Source organism: Odontesthes bonariensis, chromosome 16 (genome assembly GCF_027942865.1).
Source record: "Odontesthes bonariensis isolate fOdoBon6 chromosome 16, fOdoBon6.hap1, whole genome shotgun sequence".
NCBI classification, from domain to species: Eukaryota; Metazoa; Chordata; class Actinopteri; order Atheriniformes; family Atherinopsidae; genus Odontesthes; species Odontesthes bonariensis.
Window position 1 is genome coordinate 9,171,324 of NC_134521.1, and position 19,836 is coordinate 9,191,159.

General features: G+C 42.2%; 1 protein-coding gene across 6 annotated transcripts in view; it reads right to left on the bottom strand.

Annotated features, from left to right (window-relative positions):
- Nucleotides 1–18,028, bottom strand: part of nrxn2a (neurexin 2a) — a 179,867-nt gene extending 161,839 nt beyond the window's left edge. For 5 of the 6 annotated variants that reach the window (XM_075487680.1, XM_075487682.1, XM_075487679.1 and 2 more), the window contains exon 1: nucleotides 17,715–18,028. The gene's annotated coding sequence lies outside the window, so the exon portion shown is untranslated. Of the gene's footprint in view, nucleotides 1–17,171; nucleotides 17,336–17,714 lie in introns of those variants that run through there. The other variant, XM_075487678.1, reaches the window with a different exon arrangement.
- Nucleotides 18,029–19,836: the final 1,808 nt, after the last annotated feature.

Below are 19,836 nucleotides of genomic sequence, written 5' to 3' on the forward strand. Positions count from 1 at the left end.
ATGCATCACATTCACACAGTTACAGCAAACACCACGAAGCATGGAGTAATAAAATAAAAAATAAACTAGCAGGTAACATCACCGTTACAGGTGCTCCTCGGTCTCTGTGTGAAGCTCACGGAGCTAACCGGCGCTACTTCCTGTTTTACCTTTTTCAACATAAAAGCACGTATTTCAAAATAAATTTAAAAAAAACTCCTGCATTTACAGCCAAGTTGAATTGTCTTCTCACCGTAGTAGTTCCAGTCTAAAATATCACTTAAAGGCAAAACACACAACTGATAGCAGCAAGTCATTCAAGGAAACAGACAGTGGAGCGAGGCTTCTACATAAAAACTATATAAAGATGCTGATGTTAAAAGTGTGTTTGCACAACAAATGTTATGGCACTTTCATTCATATGGCAGCACATTTCAAATAAAACTAAATGCTAAAAGCTATACACTACTTTTGGATTCATTTTTGGATTTTGCGTACAAATTCGATTAATCGTGATTAATCAGGGAAATCATGTGATTAATTAGATTAAAAATGGTAAGCGTTGCCCAGCCCTATTCATAATGTACTTCCACAGGGAGTGCAAATAAGTTGTCTACATTAAACCTTTTTCCACAGCAGACATAATGGCGGCTAAGTTTGGACTTTAATCCCTGGAGGAACGCAGCCGTCATTAATACAACTGTTCAGTTCCTCAAAGGTTCATTGTGCTATCGTGGTTCTTTGACAATGACAAACTTTATGCAGCGCTAATAATGTGCTACATGATGACACGACAGGAGAAGTGAGGCGAGATGATCACCGACGTCTAAAGAAACCAGACTATGGGAGCCGTGAATGCCAAAACATTCTGTTCAGTTAGCAGTTACTGAGATTAAAGCCACTTAGTTTGAGTTAATAACAGGATTTTGGGATAAAACATTGAAACTGAGCGTTGGACGTGAAATCAGCCCAGATTTCATGGTTGATAGAGGATTTATTTCTACTGTGGTTGCTTTGAATTTACAATATCCGCAGTCTGTCAAGGTTATTTAGTGATGCGTATCAAGCGGTAATTTTACAGGACTATTGTTTGTTTACCATGTTTACCCCATTTCTATTCCCCAACAATGAAAGTCAGGCTGTCTGAATGTATTTCTATAAATGTTTCTTACTTTATTTGCGGCTTCACGGTTGAAGAAGAAGAGTTTCATCATGTTTAAGTGGAACTTCGTGTGATATAAGATGACAAAATCACACATTTTTTTACATATCCCCTTTATAAGTGTTTTTGCTTCGAGGTTTATATTTGAGGAGATTTTCAGCCGTAGTGTGTGCCACTTCCACCCTGCTGAGTTGGAGGACATTATGAATTATTTGCATTTCTGTCCCCTTGGTGGCCGATGTTTTTGTGTTTGCGTGGAGAAATACTTCCACGCTTCAAGTCACAATCTGAGGTAGCTGTCTAAAAGCTGCAGCTTCATATTTAAGCAAAGCTGGCGTCACTCCTCTCATATAATTCTTCATAAAAAAGATAATAGGCGTAGCTATGCATACATTTCATGGTTGAATAGTTTAGAGATTCTCATTTTCCTTTTTTTTTTTAACTGTAAGAGCGTGTTGACATCCTCATTTTTTACTTTTGGTTAACAATGGTTCACCTCACAGGAGTGTGCATGAGGCACTAAGGGGATGCTCTTGTCAATACGGCCCGTGTTGCATGATGTGAATCACTCTGTCGACGTGGGTCCTTTCTGCACCTAACATGAAAGCGGGCGGCATTATGAGCTGTAATTACTGATGTTGTTTCATGCTGTTTGTATGCTACTGCGTTTGCACTCGGTGTTAGTTGTGGGAGCCACATTTTCCACAGTGCACAACAGCGTCCCGACTTCAAAATGTGTGTCATGTCGCAAACATCACTCTCATCCTCTCCCAAGCTCTATGAATCTTACATTTCATTCCTTTTGCTTTTTTTTTTCTTAGTACAGAGTCTTTTTATGGAGTCAACTTCATTGGAGCGACTCAATCTTTTATGACGGGCCTGCACTCATCCATAGTGGCTGGTGTAACTTGAAACTTTAATTACTGTACTGATACATGACATCCTGTTTTTTTTTCTTTCTATGAAAATGCACCTTCCTCGGGAGGTAAGCCGGCCTGTTTCATCTGCAGTGTAGGTCTGGTTACTTTGTGTTACTGTTAAGCGGTGTCAGTATTATATGTGCAAGTTCTTGCAGCTGAACATTGTTGCTGTTGCAGAGAAACAAATTAGGGCTGGGCAACGATTAAAATGTTTAATTTAATTAATCACATGATTTCCCTGATTAATCACGATTAATCGCATTTGTACGCAAAATCCAAAAAGGACTTCAAAAGTAGTGTACAGTGAACCCTAGTTTTTCGCGGGGGTTACGTTCCAAAAAGAACCCGTGATAGGCGAAATCCGTGAAGTAGTAACCTTTATTTTTTTTTACAATTATTATACAATGAAATACTCCATAATACATTGAAACCAAAGAACAAAACCTTTTTACAGGCCCAAGCATTTGTTAAACAAATAAAAGTACTGTATAAACGTTTTTTTTTAAACAAATAACTACTGTACTGTAAAATAATCATTTTAATCATCAATACGAACTGAAGGCTTCAAATTGCGGAGATCAGCACCGCCCCACCGCGACCCGAGTCATTGGATTAGAAGACGGGAGAAAATGAAAAATGATTATGAAAAGAAATACAAAGTACAGTAGGACAAATAGTGACACGTGTATTTCACTGCTCTTCTGACTGAGCTACTGCATCCTGACTCCGCTCTGTAGCGTTTTTTTCTTCTAACGCCTGTGGTGCAGGTGTGTTTTTTCGAGAGAAGAACAGTTATCGGTAGTTGTTGTCGCTCTTTTTTTTTCTTCTGGGCAAAAAGATTTATATATACCGACATGCCACCATCGATTATGTTTGAGAACTGTAATGAACGTGTACGTGTACATATTAAACCGCAACGTTATTGACACACAGGTAGAGAAGAAGCGGAGAGACTGTTTAGCCAATCAGAATGCAGAACACAATGCACGATGCAAATCCGTGAAGCAGCGAGACCGTGAAAGGTGAGCCGCGTTTTAGCGAGGGTTCACTGTATAGCTTTTAGCATTTAGTTTTATTTGAAATGTACTGCCATATGAATGAAAGTGCCATAATATTTGTTGTGCAAACACACTTTTAACATCAGCATCTTTATGTAGTTTTTATGTAGAAGCCTCGCTCCACTGTCTGTTTCCTTGAATGACTTGCTGCTATCAGTTGTGTGTTTTGCCTTTAAGTGATATTTTAGACTGGAACTACTACGCTGAGACGACAATTCAACTTGGCAGTGTTTACAGATGACTTTGGTTCTGTCGACTCCGCCGTCTGGAAGAACTTCAAAATGAAAATGGCCGAGTAAAAGTTCCATACCCTTCTCCATGTTTGGTGGATCCGCCGATTAATTTCTTGTACGTCCTGTGCTGCATGTCGTTCCCCCTCTCTCTGCCCCCTGCTTCCTGTCTCTCTGAGCTTTCCTATCCATTAAAGGCACAAAAAATTTGTAAAAGTTGTAAAAAATTTTGTAATAAAAAAAAATAAAACCTGCGTTAATGCGCGATAAAATATTTATCGGCGTTAAATAATTAACGAGTTAACGCGATAATAACGCTCTAAAATAAATAGTACTCTGATGAGCTCTTCCACCTCATTAATCACTGCTTTTGCAAAAAAAAAAAGGTGGTCAATGTTTCACAGGCAAACAACGTGGCCAAAATCTCAGAGTGTTTGATAAACAGCAGAAAAGTGTGAACAGCCTGTGTTAACATCACGTTTAGATAAAAAAAGTCAGACGTTTGGGGGAAATAAGCTCATTTGTGCTTTTGCTTTCTTGAGACTTAATCAGAAGATTGACAGAGCTCTAATGTCTGCATGGTGAATATACGGAGCTTTTCAAGTCTGCATGCGCCGAACTAAGCTTAAAGCAAAGACGCTAAGAAATAAAAAGAGACTATTTCTTGGTCAGCAGTAGCTGCCTGGAGTCCCTGCTGTTCCCTGTAAAAAGATTATTTATTCTAATTTTTTGTACAGATTAAACATAACATGTCAGTTAGAGGTGCATTACAGACTGCGGTGTGCAGATTTAGTTACTTTGGACGGATGAAGTGTAGCTGTGTCCCCTGTTTCCACTCTCTGTGAGAAGATAAGTTAGCTGGCTGCTGGCAGTAGCTTCATATCTACCGTACAGATATGAGCGTTATCAGCCGTCTCATCTAACTCTCAGCAAGACGGCAAATAGGCAAACCATTTTTCAAAGCAGAACTTTTTCCTTTACGCGGCTGCTTTGGGACTTTGGCTTATTCTGTGAAATGAAAATGTCTTTAAAGAAAACACATTTCTAGACGAATCTCTCATCTTTAGCAGCTAGCCGTTTGTGATGCTGGTAGCAACCTAAAGGATGATACTGTCACCTTTACAGAATTTGTTAAAACACACCCAGGTATTTGTGTTTTTGTCTGCTTATTTTGCATAGATTTAGTTTTTTAGAGACTTTCTTCCAGATGCCAGCTTATGAAATATCTTCATTGCCCTCATTCGGTTCAGCATCAGCATCATCATCATCCTTACCATCAGGCATGCAGCCATAAATGAAGTCATCATTATCCTCATTTTCATCAACCGCTTGATCCTCTTCTGGACTGTTAAGTCATATGTCCTCATCATCTTTTATCAGGATGATTAATGCTGCATAATTCAAAGAGACATATAACCCGTCCTATATCTGTTCTGCTGTGTTCTTTTTCAATCACACCGATAACGGCCTTTTTAGAACACCGATTTGAATCGTAAACTATATTTAGACCATTTTTGGAACGTTTGCGGTGACGCTGTTGGTGTTCTTTTTGCTTTCCTTCAAAGAAAATCAATTTGTCTTGCTAAAAGAGCTCCTTTCCTGCACCTGTAGATTGTGCGATGAATAAAAGCTAGATATGGTCTTAGTGCAGGCAGAACAAGCAATCTGCATTTTCTATGTACAAGGCGGAAACCTGCTGAAAGCACATCAGCAGAACCCAAACTTCCATTTTCTCAGTGGTACAAGGCGTTGTAACAGCTGACATTTTCACAAACCAGCAAGCCAGGTAATTAGGTAACTAACTACGTAACAGTGGCTACAAGCATAAACATGGCACTGTGCACAGTGCCCTCATTAAGTGAATGTAAATGCACTGTAGGCATAGTAATGATCAAATCCATGCACATCTGCTTGCTACATCGTTGAAACTGGAACGTTTGAAATGCTTTCCTCTGAAATGCAATTTGGATGGATTCCCACAGCAAAAAAAAAGTGATTTAAATGACAAGACAGCAGGCATCATCCAGCTTATTCACTCGCATGCTGCAAATGAGCCTGCCTCGCTGTCTGCGTCCAACCTAGCAGGATCAGAGCACCACCCTTATCGCACACACACTGAAGTGGAGGCTGAGCTAACTGAGGCTCAGCTCAGGCACAAAAAAAACTCCCAAGCATCATTAGAAGCATTTTTGTGTTTCTGGCACGCTGTCAAGATTTAAATTCCTTCTCTCACGCTTGGATGTTTGGGTAGAAGTGATGCAGGACTTGAAGGATATATTTGTTTTAACGTTGTTTTTTAAACGTGTAACATTCACTGCTTGATGCCCACTGTCTTACAGCACATGGTGACATGAGAGATGTGTTCATAGACGAGCAGAAGATGGAGTGGAGCGCCGTTCAGTCAGACACTGTCAGTCTCCCACAGGTAAGCTAAAGTGGGAACGACAGGGAGAATATTTCAGTTTCGCATCATGAATGTCTTGTGATCTCTAATTGTCCTGAGGTCTCAGCAAAAAGGACGACCTCGGTGCAGTAGTGAGGGTGGTAGGTTCTGTTGAGACACACGGGAACACAAATGTAAACTGAGCACGGTTTCACTCCCAACACATTTACCTGCTTTATCGGGACCTTCCTGTTTCAAAATGTACCCTTAAAGGGATAGTTCACCTCTTTTGACATGAAGCTGTATGACATCCCATATTAGCAACAACATTTATGAACATTTTCTTACCCCCTGCTGCGTCCTGTGAGCCGAGTTCCAGCCTCGTTTTGGCGTTGACGAAGGTAGTCCGGCTAGTTGGCTGGGATTTAAAAAATAAAGCGCCTTGCTTCTCAAAACAATATCCATTCAAAAGAGTAATACATTTGCATCACAAAGCCGTTCTCCAGGAAAAAGTCAGACCTCACAATCGCTTGGGACTATTTTCTCTCCCTTCGTATCACTGCCTGCTGTGTAGGCCATGCAGACCGAAGTGAAGACCGAGCAGTTTCCTGCTTCTGAGCAGCAGACACTGTAACAGGCGCGGCTGTCGGCAGAAATCTTTGGTTGATTAGACGATTTTTAACTTTTTTTTTTTTTTTTTTAAACAGTTTTTTCTCACAAATTGTGTGCAAACGTGTGCCATCCACATATGGTTTGAGGATTCATTGTCCCATCTACATGCATACAGGGTTGTTTTGATGCAACCGATTGGATTTCTCTTTGTAAGCCACATGGAGAGGACATTAATGCCATGACTGAGTGTGTGACTGACTATTTAAACTTCTGTGTGGACAACACCATCCCCACCAGAACAGTGAGATGCTTCCCTAATAACAAACCCTGGATCACCAGTGAGCTAAAGGAACTATTAAACAAGAAAAAAAGAGCCTTTAGGGAGCGAGACAGGGAGTTACTGAGGAGTATACAGAAGCAGCTCAAAGTCAAGATCAGAGAGAGCAAGGAGGTGTATAGAAAGAAGCTTGAGAGTAAACTGCAGAGGAACAATATCAGAGATGTGTGGTCAGGAATGAAGAAGATCACAGGCCTCAAGCAGAGGGAGGATCGGATGGATGGAAGTCTGGACAGAGCAAATGACCTGAACACATTCTTCAACAGGTTCAGTTCAGGAACAAGCTCACCATCCTCCCCTCCTGTTCCCAGCCAAAGAGACATCCCACCCTCCTCTGACCTACAGCTTTCCTGTAACATCTCCACCTCCACCTCAGTCATGGATTCTTCTGCTTCCACTAGTTTGTCTTCAACCCAATCAGGAGATGCTGCTGTCCCCTTTGCCTCCCCCTCCCACTTTTCTGTTTCTAGAAGTCAGGTGAAGAGGCAGTTGGAGAGACTGAACCGGAACAAGGCTGCAGGTCCAGATGATGTCAGCCCCCGAGTCCTGAAGGCCTGTGCAGAGCAGCTCTGTGGGATTCTGCAACACCTTTTCAACCTTAGCTTGACCCAAGAGAAGGTACCACTATTGTGGAAGACATCCTGTCTGGTTCCATCAATGACTACAGACCTGTTGCCCTGACATCCCACATCATGAAGGTCCTGGAGAGACTCCTGTTGACCCAGCAAACCAGCACATATCAGGACCCCCTGCAGTTTGCTTATCGCCATGGAGTTGGAGTTGAAGACGCTATCATACATCTGCTTCAACAAACCCACTGTCATCTGGACAAAGCAGGCAGCACTGTGAGGATCATGTTCTTTGATTTCTCCAGTGCATTTAACACAATTCAGGCTGATCTGCTTCGTCTGAAACTCCAGAAGACTCAGGTGGAGGCCTCAACAATCACCTGGATTAATGACTACCTGACAAACAGACCACAGTTTGTCAGAATTGTGTGTCTAACCAGGTGATCAGCAGCACAGGAGCACCACAGGGGACTGTACTCTCACCATTCCTTTTCACTCTGTACACTTCAGACTTCCAGTACAAGTCAGACTCCTGTCATCTACAGAAATATTCAGATGACTCTGCAGTTGTCGGGTGTATCAGAGATGGACAAGAAGCTGAGTACAGAGAGCTGGTGGACCGCTTTGTGGCATGGTGTGGGAACAATCATCTCATCTTGAATGTTAACAAAACAAAGGAGATGATTGTAGATTTCAGGAGAAACGCGGTCAGATCAAACCCTGTTTCCATCATGGGAGAAGAAGTGGAGGTGGTTGAGGAATATAAATACCTTGGTGTTCATCTGGACAACAGACTGGACTGGAGACACAACAGTGAAGCAATCTACAAGAAAGGACAGAGCAGACTGTACTTCTTGAGGAAGCTAAGGTCCTTCAAGGTTTGCAACAAGATGTTACAGATCTTCTACAAGTCTGTTGTTGAGAGCGTCATTTCCTCTTGCGTCATCTGTTGGGGCAGCAGCATCAGAACCAGGGACCTAAAAAGACTCAACAACCTGATAAAGAAGGCTGGTTCTGTTCTTGGGACGACCGTGGAACCTCTGGAGACAATAATGCAAAGAAGGATTTTGCATAAAATCAAGAGAATTATGGACAACCCTGAACATCCTCTCCATGAGACTGTTATCGGAAAACAGAGTCTCTTCAGTCAAAGGCTTCTTCAGTTTGGATGCAAAACGGACCGCTACAGGAAATCTTTCCTGCCCACAGCCATCAGCATCTATAATAACTCCTTGATTTAATTGAGCTACATCAACATTTAATTTTCCTCTGGGATAAATAAAGTATTTTTGAATTTGAATTTGAATTGAATTGAATTGAATGTTTAAAGTTAAAATCTGTGGATTATTTGAGTTGTATGCAAGATGTTTGTTTATAAATGGCAGTGGCACGGTCACCCTGTACCTTGCACATGTTTAAAATAAAAACATGAATATATTAACCTGTGTATTATTTGAATAGCTTAGTATTGAATGTACAATAACAGAGTAGCTATGTTTATACACAGCACTAGGCCCCGTTAAATATAAAACACAATTGTATGCCATATAAATAGTAGGGGGGTCCCTGGCCTGAAAAACGTTGAAGACCCCTGCTTTAAGCTTTATTCAGTGTCCATGTATAATACGTGACCTTTGAGCTCTAGTAGTCTTTGCAAAGAATGCACTTCTTTGTGGAGAGATGGAAACGTGGGAACCCTCTACTAGACAAAACATAAAGGTGTGTTTGAAAAGCTGAGGAATTTAAATAAAGAGAAAAAAACAAGGTGCTTGAGGCACATGCATCAAAGTGCCTCAAAATGTGTTAAGTTTGATGGTTCCAGAGTTTAATTTCATTAATATAAATCTAGATAACTTTAAGAAACATAACTAAGAAGTTCTGTGGGGTTTTTGTTTGTTAGTTGTTCTTTTTTATTAGCTTAGAGAAACCACAGGACAGATCTTCTCCTGGTTTGATAACACAAAATTGCTAAAATGTCCTATTCTCACACTGCTGTTGCATACAAAGTGCTTTTTTTGTTGCCTTATACTGCCGCAGCTGAAGTACAATCATATTATTCCGTGTGTGTAGCAGACTCCAGCAAATTAGAAGAGTACACATTGTATTAGGTCAAAGATTTATTTAGAAGAAACAGGTGTTTTTATTTTGGAAAATGCATTTTAACAACTCAAAGACCTGCAGGTTAATGCTTTGTCCCGGAGCACATTGCCTTGATTTTTTTTTAACAAATTTTTAATCATCTTAGGTCATGTCAATAGGTTATCTGGTTAGTCCCCGATTGTTTGTTTGGTGGGACATGACCCAAACAACCAGTAATTACCTTTTGAATCGAATCTGGTTCTGAATCAATAATGTTTCTATCTAAGCTTAGTAGAAGAATCCAGTATCCAGTAGCTGCTCTTGCTTTGCTAACACATCAGAGTCATGATGTCATGCTTGGAATACACGGATCTATGCGGGAACATGGCATTAATGTTTGGTCAGCATGCAAGGATTTATCAAATGTGACTCACAAGAGACGGAAACCAAAGCCTCAAAGGCCACTCCCAGGTATTCTCGCCCATGTGCATTTCATTTCCCGTTACTCTGTTGTGTGGCACCATCGGTTTTGTGACTGTCAAACCATTCCTTGGGCACATCAGAGAGACGGGTGGGACAATTTGTAGGCAATAGTAACTATATAGCACCACTTTCAGGGCCCAAGATAACACTTTTCATTGAAATTTGCTAAAGGCTAATTAGCATGCTAATTAGTATTAGCATTCTGTATGTAACAGAGATGTAGTGAAGGATAGAAATCTTGTCAGCTGCTTTCGAAAGATGAACTGAAGCGTCCAATCAAATGTACACACACACGTGCACGTGCACACACACACAAAAACATGTGGCTGAGAGCATTTCTGAATTTGATCCGTCGAAACACACCGATCCATAAAGCAAAGAAGAGAATTCCCTCTCACGGTACAGATATTCCAGATCAATGAAGCTCTTTTTCTTAAGTTGAATCTTCATACATTCTTAGATCTTTCGGATTGCCTCTTCAGCGCTCTGAATGTGCAAACAACCACCATGAAAGCCACACAAGTGACTTTTATCATAAACAACAGACTTTCACTCTCAAGGAAGCCTTAAATTGCCACTGAGACGTCGTCCTCTGGCGGAACGCTCCGTGTCAGTGTTTATACTATAAATCACCTCCTCACAAAGACACTTTGTGAAATATATGCACAAAAAATTTAATGAGACAACTGGTCCGTCCCTTTCTACAGCGCCATTACCAGGAGCCATCATTCAGCAGCCATCATTCAGCAGCACACTTCCTCATGGAGCTCGCCCATTTATACAGTATACCGGCTATTCATGATGGAAATGTTTGCCCTTGAAATCTAAGTTAATAAGCAGCTATGCCATGACATCCATGATTATATGATCCAGTGCTGTCACATCTCATCCTGAGGATGATGCCGCCAGACAAAGATGAGAGAAGAAGCAAACAAAGGCCGACTTGCTGAGTCTTTTCTTTTCACACAGACGCACACACAAGCTAACACTCCTCTCCTCTTCAGCGGCTTTGCAACAGAACAGACCTGGTTAATCTTAGGTAACAGCTTCTTGGCCAGGATCAAAAAAAGCTCCACTAAGACTCAACGAATTCTGACATTCGTATGGCATGGAGCCCTCTCATGCAGGTAGGACGGATGAGGCAAACACCTTCATAGACGAAGCAGCCTTGGGCAAGGATAAGATTGATTTCACAATGCAGCATTAGATGAGATTTCAAATGCATACTGGAACAAATTAGCATGAATCCGCTCCCCATGAGAGCGCGTTGGAAGACACAGCTTAAATTGAAATAAACGACGCACCAGTGTTTACCACACCATCCCCCCATCCTTCAGCTTGTTGGTCATCTAAGTGTGACTGGCGCACCAGAGATCAGTCTGATGGATGGAAAGCCAGGCAGCTGTTGAGAATCTTCTGATTTGCGCCCCGCCTGCCACTCACTGATTACCTGCGTCCACATAAATCTGCCACCTGCTTCAATGTGACACGGAGAGGATGGGAAATCGCAGGACTCTTGCTTTTATAACCTCAAGTCTTGCAAAGCAATTTTCCAATAACCGGCCGGGTGCTCCGCTCTTATTTTTCCCCAAAAACACGAGCTTTCTTTCGTTGTGAACTCCTGCACACCCCCCATTAGAGAGCCGTGTGGATATTGCCTGGAGAAGATGAATGCCTCGGCCGGTGAGAGTAATGCTGGAATGAAAGAGAGAGATTCATTGCAACCGAGATAGTGTGAGACCTCTGTGGCCCCTGTCAGGAGTCTCTGACAACAGATCAGATGCAAGTTCAGTCAGGATTATCCATTTTTTTTAGTCTGATTTAATGGCTGCTGAGGTGATGTGGCTGATGCAAATTATCAGGCTGGCAGTCAGTCAAGGTGAGTGCTTAACCTTCCTTGTGTCATCGTTGTTTTAGAAGAAGAAAGAGGCTCGTGCACACGCTTCTCGCAAGATGGCATTGAATAATTCAGTCGATCCGTTCTGTTGTCGGATTCATCTTTTTTTTCCCTGGAATTCATCACTGAAGCATTCAAAAACACGCCGCTCAGGAAACCTAAAGATCCCATCGCTGAGGGATGTAAAAAAAAACAACATGCAGAGATGTGATGATATTTCTGGGAATGCCTGGCACTTTCCAGTCAATTAAGCTCGCAGCTTCAGAAGACTTGACTGTAATTTAGCTTTTACAATCAGGAAAGCACACGCGCTTCTCCATCATGATCCTACTGTGTGATTATAAAACCGCGAGACGATTTATTCAAAATAAAATAAGCATTTTGCCCATCAATGCAGTTCAATCAATACCGATTTGGCCCGGCTGCATTGTTGTGCTTCGGACACTCTAACTGCATAATGTATATCCTGACAGGCTGATGTTGTGTTTTATATCTCTAAGGGCACTGATTATGCTGCCGAGGCACATTTATGGTTAACAGTGCAGCTTCAGCCTCCTTTGCTCACATTGTCACACAGGAGCAAGAATGGATGGGCTCAAGTGCTTAGATCTGCAATGTAATGCAACACTTCTGAATGTGCACAACGCACCTGAATGGAGCAGAGAGACGAAGCTGCTCTATCCAACTGCTGGGTTACGGGTTTTAAGTTCAACTTTAATCTGCGCCCTCTGAATTCATCCTTCCTCATGATATTTTGATTGAATTACAACAGGGGCTCAAAGTTACATAGTGTGATTACAAGCACCTACTCGCACATTACTCCATTTCTTCTCTGTGCTGTTTCCTGGCCTACAATAGCCTCTTAATCAAGACCGGAGGGTGATTGGAGACTGTGGTGTCAACCTCAGGAGGTCAGTTGCAAAATGTGGCTGCTCCACAGGGTAGAAGGAAGTGTTTTTTATTCAGTAAAGGAGCCAAAAAGGGAGACGTTATTCCTGAGAGAAAGATTCAAAATGTACTAATAACAGGTCGTAGCTGATCGTAAATCACACGTTTGAGTTCTCCTGTACATGTTTGCTCTGACAGAGCATGAGAAAGGATCTAAACTTCAATAACACAGCAATTAAACAATAACAAAATGGTGTAATGTGTCCGGCTAAAATTAAATGCGGTACATTTTAGCGATGCACACATCTGATGAACTGCAGTTGAGCTTTTCCAAAGGCATTTTGGTCTCAGCGTCTCCACGTATGACAGGGTCTGATAACAACCTCTGCTGAATCCTAAGTAGCATTGTGCTTACAGAAAATTACAGACCACCTTTCGTTTCTTTCCACCTACTGTACCACCTGTGGTGAAAATAGCAGCCAATTACACTGTCTATTATTTCCCAGATATATAGCAAGACCACTCAAAGATTTTCAAATCTGTTGCCACTGCATGTGCAGATCATCTTTTCCTTCCTCTTTCTCCTTTTTTTTGTCCGAATCTGGACCTTAAAGGGATAGTTCGCCTCTTTTGACATGAAACTGTATGACATCCCATATTAGCAATATCGTTTAAGAACATGTTCTTACCCCCTGCTGCGTCCTGTGAGCTGAGTTTTTCGTTTTGGCGTTGACGAAGGTAATCCGGCTAGTTGGCTGGGGTTTTAAAAAATAAAGCGTTTGCCGTCTGCCGACAGCCACACCTGTTACAGTGTTTACTGCTCGGTCTGCACTTCGGTCTGCACTTCGGTCTGCACGGTCTACACAGCAGGCAGTGATACGAAGGGAGAGAAAATAGGGCCAAGGTCTGTGAGGTCTGACTTTTTCCTGCACAACGATTTTGTGATGCAAATGTATTACTCTTTTGAACGCATATTGTTTTGAGAAGCAAAACGCTTTCTTTTTTAAACCCCAGCCAACTAGCCGGACTACCTTCGTCAACACCAAAACGAGGCTGGAACTCGGCTCACAGGACGCAGCAAAGAAAATGTTCATAAATGATGTTGCTAATATGGGATGTCATACAGCTGCAGGTCAAAAGAGGCGAACTATCCCTTTAACAACATGGGTGAAAGCTTCAGTCAGATGTTCCAGGTGATGAGAGGTGTAAAAAGTCATTTTTAAGGTCTGAAAAGTTTGCTTTGATTGTTTCCTGTCATTACAGACATGATAGTGCAAGGACACAGGGAAAAAAATACATAAATATATTTAATTCTGCTGAGTGATAGCTGTGAAAAATATGTTTAATGCGTTCTGTTTACTGGTGCTAAGCTGCATCTGACGAGCCTACAGGGAGACGGTCTGCTGCTGTGACAGTCCTCACAGTGGTTTACCCATTATCGGAGTTAGGGGTAACAGTGGTTGGCACCGCTGCCTGACAGGAAGATGGTTCCCAGTTTGAACCCAACATGGCTTTGCTGGTAGGTCTAAATTGACCCTAGGAGTGGATGTTGTTTGCCTTATTCCACTCTGTTGTCCAGCAGCAGCTGGGGTAGGATCAAGCCCCCTAGGAATTCTAAACTGGAGGAAGCTGGTAAGGAAATTTAATGACAGAATACTGGAGGGGGGGGGGGGCAATGATCCCATTCTCCCAGGAGGGGAGTCTCTCTCCCTATGATTTTTAACTATGCTTTACAGTGTTTTAAATCCTTGTTGCTCCTCTTTAAACTAAGTGGCACAATGACCCAGATTGTAATTGAAGCAACACCGCTGTGCTGGAGTCACAGCTCTGAAAATGTGACCCCCGGCTGTATGATTTCCATCGTGTGAAGGATTTCACTTATTCCTTTACTTCCTTTCACTACCTTGAACAAAGTTCACTGGGAAAATAATGCACCAATGATTAGTTTACCCAAACTCCCAAAAGGCAGAGAAGGATAAAGATCTCAACGATGACCTTTTTTTTATTTTTTATCTTCACCATCCAGGGACATAATCTCTGTTTGGCTCTGCAGCTGGCATGCAACTGAGTCACGCGTCAGCCCTGATTAGAAGCAGCAGTGGACCGCGGGCCCCGTTCCTCTGCTAGAGCCAGGAGAGGAAAAGGCCAGGGCCACCACTTTCAGTCTGTGGATATGACCTTGATGGGCTACGATAGAGAGGAAGCGACACAATTCGCAATGCCACACAATATCTGTAACCTTCCGCTGCTCAGTATGCAAACTGGAGCCACTGAGCTGCGCCACACATGCACGCAGATGCACACACACCCCACGTCAACTTTGCCCTCTTGTTATTTCAAACAGTCTCTTCTGTCCTGTCATCCGTCTCTCTTTGCATACTGGCTGGTGCTTTGTGTTTTCTCTTAATTCTACATTTCCATTTCCTGTTCCGCAGCTGTCGCTCTAATTTAAGAGACACACAAGTAAGTGCAGCTTGAAGAGATAATGGCTCGAATGAATTTAAACATTAAGCTGAATGTGAAGTGATGTGATATGCCATACGGCCGAATGATATTAAGAGCTGTAACAAAATATATATTATTTTGAAATTCATAACTCCTGGCATTAGGTTTGCTGTTGTTGTGGCAGCCGTGACACCATTTTCCTGTTTTAAAATGAAAAGTCTGCCCAAACCTTTAAATCTCATCTGAGGCAGCAGTGGAGGCAGATGTCTTGTGAGTCAGATCAGAGCAACACAAGTGTGGCAAAGATGGCACTGGAGGCCCCCCGAAAATAGCTGCGGAATTCTGAGAGAAATCTTGCCAAAATACAGCCGATAGGAAATGGAAAATACACATGTCGGATTTAATTTTAAGCAGCTAGAATAAGGGAAGCAAATGCAAGGAAATGTGGAATGTAATAAAACTATAAGAAAAGCCCACAAAGCCAACAATGCCACAAGAAAACTTCACCAAACACTTGCTTTCTGTGCTAGAAAGTGTATTCTGTTGAACTGGACAATGGATAAAGCCCCATCTAAGGCTCAATGGCATAGGGTGATACTCGAATATGTTGCTTTGGACTATCTGACGTGTAAATTACACAGCAAAGATGATGCTTTTTGTAAAACATGGCAACCCTTTTTGTCATATATTGGTTTGAATATCGCATTGTATCATAGCTTAGAATGACACCCTACCATTTAATTAATACGTTTTTGTTTCCGTGTACCTTTCTTTGATCATGTGAATATATCATGCATGGCAGTGTACACTTGGTTTATTTTGCTTGCTTATCTTAGTTATATGGGATGACTCCTGAATCTCTCGCCTGTATAAATGTAAATCTGAATTTGAACTTGGATGTGTATGTGAGCCAAATGTGTGTATGTTTGTTTTGTATATATATATGTATAAATGTATAAAATGTATAGAAAAAAAAAAACACAACTTCCCTGCCTGTAACATCATAAGAATGCCACCTGTACAGAATTTATCTGCACACGTATAGTTCATGTAAGGACCATTATATGCCATGACTTCCTCACTGTAAATCTGGCTCTCAGGTAGGAAATGAAGAATGAAACTGCATTTAAATGACAATCAGCTCAAGCAAGGTGGTGTTAAAGCGTGGCCTTTCGATGCAACACCTATCCATAAGCGAGGTGCTGAGAGCCTGCGTGCAACAGTCGTCAAAGAGAGACGGCTTCCTAATTCACTACTCCTGCTCACCTGAAACCACATCCTGCCATCGTTCTACTCGGGGAAGGCAGTAAGAAAACCTGTCAGGTTACAGTCGAGGTGGAATTTGCAAAGCAAATCGGTTTGCAGGAGGTGCACCAAGGGCAGCAGCACTCCTGAGAGATGAGCAGTGCAAGAGTCTTGGGCACCTCCCCTTAGTTTTGGGGTATATTAATCTAATTATTGAGGGAAATATCAAGCTGTGACCTGACTCTTTACCGTTTTTTAATTAACATCATCAAAGGCAATCAGAAAGCAGGCCGGTGAATAGGCATGTAACACGCAGTTTCTGCTCTGCACTAATTCATGCAATCCTGTGAACAATAGATGCTGATTAAGTAAACAGTCCCCATCTGCTCGGCCACAATCATCTCTCTGTAATATGCAGGGTTGTACAAAGGATTTAGGAAAATGTGTTGTTTTGGAGAACAGGTTGTAATTCAAGCAGCAGCACCTCCTCAGTAGTCAGAAGCCCTAATTCTGTAGCAACCTTATCTTCTTTACGGAGGCAGAAGCTACCTGGAGCTACATAGAGGAGCAGGTTTTAAAAAACCTCTCTCATCACAAAGGTAAAATCAGCAGCTATATGTTCATTCCCAACTTTTCTTTGATTCTAAGGATCATATTTAAAGCGTAATTCTTTTGTTCCAGATGACTTGTGCTCCCCACTGCCTTCCTCTCTGCCTCTCCTTCTGCTGCCTTTAAACTGGCCAGTCCTCTGGCTCGGAACATGAAATCTCTCTCAATAATAAATAGGCTACCTCGAGCATTTTAGAGAAAAGGGGCCCTCAGTGCTGCATGCAAGACTAAAAAAAAACACCTCAGCTGAACTTTTATATATAAAAAATTTACACCTTTAGTAGCCAACCCGGCATGTGGCATCCGGCGGAATAAAACAATAGGTTGTGCCTCCCGCTTCCATGATTTCCACCGGAGCTGCAGCCCTGTGTGCAGAGGAAAAGTCCCCGCTGCATGTGCTGCATGTAGCCCAACCACAGGGCATGTCTTCCGGCACGCAATTAAGCAAACCTCATCCGCAACCGTGTTGGATTTGGAAACCATACAATCTCCTCTGTGCGCGTAAACACAGCTGGAATAACAAGGATGCATTTTTTATTGTGCAGTCTGATCACCGCTGGCTGCATGAAGCAACATTCCAGAAAAACACCTCAAGAGAAGTCTCGGTAATTGGGCAGCAGCAGCCCAACATCCCTGAAATGAGACGCAAACAATTCCCTGGGCTAGAAAAAAGAAAGAAAAAAAAGACAGAAATAAAGAAAAAGATTGATATGCTACCGCGTGGCTTATCTTACGGCTTCCTGCTGCAGCGCGCTTTAAAACCAATTACCGCCGTCCATAAGGTCGTTTCTGTGTGGGAGGTGTGGGGTGTCATTTACCTGTGCATCATCCAGCGATCCGACACATGGATACAGGGAGGGTTTGATTATTCCAGCCAGCCAAACACCAAAGCGCGATGGAGAAAGGCGAGGAAATCCTAAATTGAGCAGAGATGAATGCGGCAGATGAATATGCGACCTCTGTCTTCAGAAAGGATAGTCGTCTTATCTTTAGATGTTGCTGTGTCGATGGAAGCAGGCAGGCAGGGAGGGAAGCCTGGAGCCTCTGTGTGCAGACAAAGATGCTTTCTTTCTCTCCTCCGCCGCACTGAGGGCAGCAGCAGCAGCAGCAGCAGCAGCAGCAGAGCCGTCAGACCCCCCCAACACTTGGTGGGAAGACTTTGGTAGGTAGCTTATGTGGGTTGAGGGTGCGGTCAGCTGCTGTTGACCAATCGCGCTCCCCATCAAACTAAATTAAGCGTTGCGATGGTGGATTAAATGGCTTCTAACAACAGTATCCGGAGCTGTGGTGGGAAAGCAGGTGCATTCAGGTAACCCGATCCAGCAGGCATCTCCTCTTACTGTACAGCAGAGGCGTCATGTTTAAGGAGCCCCATCCCGCCCTTCTCAGGGGGACAAACTGCCCTCGAGCAAGGTGCAAGGCAGCACTCACTTGTTGCATTTCTTGGACTTTTGTGGATGATTTCACGATTCTTCATTTAATCATAAGGCCGAAAGGGAACCCCCCCCCCCCCCCCCAACTGAGATTTTAATTTGTTTTCCACGTGTGTCTTCATCATGTGAGCTGCTTACTCATCCAGTTGCCATCTTTGTTTCATATCATGAAACACAACACACTCTCGTGCTGTTTTAGATGGGAAAACCCACGAATCTGCACAGATGTATGTTTGCATGTGTTTTTCTGAAGATCAGTCAAATCTCTGATTTATGAGAAACTATAATCTATACTTTTCAAAACTGAAGCAATAGAACTGCATACAAAAAGTAGCCTAAAGGTAATCAGGTGCATTGGGATTTATACTATAACTATAAGGCCTGCTGTTTAGTGTCACAGTGCTGCAGCCGTCCTCGGGTCTTCTCTTTCACACTAAGTAAAGAGAGGACGGGGATTATAACCACACCATGTGATTTATACATGCTGCATGTTAAAGGTCATGTGCTTAATCTAGTAGCCTATATTTCATACACAAAAAGCTAGTTAGCATACTTTACAGTGTGTAAACCACATAACATGAAGTAAGAAATGAAAGAAAAAGTAAAAAGAAGGAAGTTTCTAACCCTTTTAAAGGTTTCAGAATGTTGTCATCAACGTTGCTCATAAACTGAAAAAAATGACTTTTTTCCTCTTCATTTTTAACCACAGAGCCACACAACTCTGTCAGTTACAGATAAAGACTCCCAGTCAGAGAGATAAAGTCATTGTGGAGGTTCTTTACACCAGCATACCTTTTAACGCACAGCAGGGTCAACTCTATGCAGGCCAGTCGTCTCCAACGCAGCGCTGTGAAAATGGCAATAGTTCTTACAGGGGGTGTTACCTCACTCAGCATTTCCCTAATGAGTTTGAAGTCTCAATTGCTAGTTTCAAGACCCATTCACTAAAGTGTGATGTTCAAGCTGTGAATTATGGTCCTATTTTAAATAGTACAGAGGATAAGTCGGGATATTCTTTAGCGTGTGATGGACTGGCTGCTGCCTCTTTGACGTGCACAGACTCAGAAGTCAAGCCTTCAGTTATTTCAGGGTGTGATCGGATATTCTTTATGTTGCAGGATCTCCTAAATATGTCACTTTTTAAGGAGATTGATCAACGTTCTGAGCTTTCATCTTGTTCCGTTGTAGCCGAATGCTAACTGTATATTTTAAGATTTTTGAGTGAAAAAGTGCTGCTTTTCCCTGTTGGGTTTGCATTATTGGAAGTGACTAAAGTCAGCTCAAGAACATTTGTGTTGAAGATTATCTCAAACATTTCATTTCTCCAAAAAACCCTGATTTTGTACTCACTACCTTTGATGAGAACGATGCAGGGTGTTTGGAAGTGAACGTAGAATAGAATATTTGACTTATCGGAGGCTGACTCATCCGTACGAACCTCTAAAAGCCTGTTACAGTGAATTGGTTTGAGTCGAAGCCTCGTTTTATGAGAAAGATAAAATCAAAG